We start from the raw sequence: 2,345 nt of genomic DNA, 5'->3' as shown, positions 1-2,345 counted from the left end.
AGCAACCGACAAAGCCAATAAATCTCCTATTATTTTGAGAGATAACATAGCCAGCAAAAACGTCATCTTTAAAGGGATACTCCACTTTTTTTGGAAATGGGCTAATTTTACAACTCCCCCAGAGTTAAACAGTTGAGTCTTACCGTTTTCGAATCCATTCAGCCGAACTCCGGGTCTGGCGGTACCACTTTTAGCATAGCTTAGCATAGATCATTGAATCGGACAGGACCATTAGCATCTCTCTCAAAAAAATGACCAAAGAGTTTCGATATTTTTCCTATTTGAAAAATGAAAAGTTGCGATTTTCTAGGCTGATATGGCTAGGAACTATACTCTCATTCCTGCGTAATAATCAAGAAATTTTGCTGTCGTACCATGGGTCCAGCAGGCGTAATGATATGACGCAGCGCCTAAAAATAGTCCCCAGCTCTAACTTACAACGTGACCGGGACTAAGTTTGTCTAACCTATTAGACCTATTTTCAGGCGCTGCGTCATATCATTACGCCTGCTGCACCCATACGGCAGCAAAGTTTCTTGATTATTACGCAGGAATGAGAGTATAGTTCCTAGCCATATCAGCCTAGAAAATCGCAACTTTACATTTTCCGTCGGTCTTAGTACACGATGTAACTACAGAAGAGTCAAGTTTTAAATAGGAAAAATATCTAAACTCTTTGGTCATTTTTTTGAGAGAGATGCTAATGGTCCTGTCCGATTCAATGATCTATGCTAAGCTATGCTAAAAGTGGTACCGCCAGACCCGGAGTTCGGCTGAATGGATTCGAAAACGGTAAGACTCAACTGTTTAACTCTGGGGGAGTTGTAAAATGAGCCTATTTCCAAAAAAAGTGGAGTATCCCTTTAAGGCTAGGCACTTGTCTGATGCCGTGTCCAGAGGCTCGAAGGGTGCCAAGGATAATCCTTCTAATACTACAGCTAGATCCCAAGTGGGGACTCCAACCTGAGCTGGAGGCCCCGTCCTCCGAGTACCACAAAGGAAACGAGTAATAAGATGATGCCTTCCCAGTGAGCTGCCATCCAGAGGAACATGGAAAGCAGCCACTGTTACAACTTTAGTGTAGAGGGGGAAAGGCCGGCCGAGAAACGACCCTGCAGGAACTCCAGCACTGAAGCCACCGGGCAGTTAACTGGGTCCAATTGGTGTTCTGTACACCATGAAGTGAATACTATCCACTTCAGCGCATATAGTTTCCTCGTGGAGGGAGCTCTAGAGTTTAAGATGGTCTCCACTACCTCAGTAGAGAGACCGGCATTCAGGAACTGATCCCCCTCAGGGGCCAGAGCCATAATTTCGACATCTCCGGCCAGGGGTGAAATATTGTGCCCCCGGTCTGAGTTAGAAGGTCCCTCCTGACGGGAATCTCCCACGGGGGGCCGTCCAGGAGGGCTATCAGGTCCGAAAACCAAACTCGGGCCGGCCAACACGGGGCTACCAATAAGACTTGGTCCCCGCCCTGGCAAATTTTCTCTAGAACTCCCGGGAGCAAGGCGATTGGGGGAAATGCGTACAGCCGAAGCCTCGGCCACAGCTGTACCATGGCATCCAGTCCCAGAGAGGCTGGATAAGTGAGGGAAAACCAGAGGGGACAATGTGAGTTCTCTTGAGACGCAAACAGGTCCACGTCCACCTGGTCAAACTTCCTCCAGATTAACTGCACCGTCTCGGGGTGCAGCCTCCATTCCCCGGGCCTCAGCCCCTGCCTCAACAGGATGTCTGCTCCCACATTTAGATGGCCCGGAATATAGATTGCTCTCAGCGAGAGAATCTTCCCTTGGGCCCATAAGAGAATCTGATGCGCCAGTCTGCACAGAGGGCGCGATCTCAGACCCCCTTGATGGTTTAAATACGAGACCATTGACTTATTGTCTATTCTCTCCAGAACATGATGGCCTCTGAGGTCTGGGAGAAAGTGCCTTAAGGCTAGCAGTACCACTAACATCTCTAGACAGTTTATGTGCCAAGATAGATGATGTTCCTTCCACAGACCCTGGGCTGAGCGGCCCTCCATCACCACCCCCCACCCTGTGCAGGACACATCTGTCGACAATATCTTGCGCTGACATGGTGCTCCTAACACAGGACCTTGGGCTAAGAACCAAGCTTTCCTCCACATGACCAAGGAACGAAGGCACATGCGCGTAACCTTGATCATGTGAAAAGGGTTGCCCCTTGGGGAGAACCCCTTGGTTCTGAGCCACCACTGTAGTTTTCTCATGTGCAGCAGGCCAGAAGGTATCACGTTGGACACTGCTGCCATGAGGCCTAACAGTCTCTGGAACTGTTTTACAGTGATGCGTTGGCCTAGCTTTATTCTGGACACC

This window comes from Leuciscus leuciscus (assembly GCF_965113295.1).
Source record: "Leuciscus leuciscus genome assembly, chromosome: 9".
Taxonomy (NCBI): domain Eukaryota; kingdom Metazoa; phylum Chordata; class Actinopteri; order Cypriniformes; family Leuciscidae; genus Leuciscus; species Leuciscus leuciscus.
Note: the sequence above shows the minus strand (reverse complement) of the source record.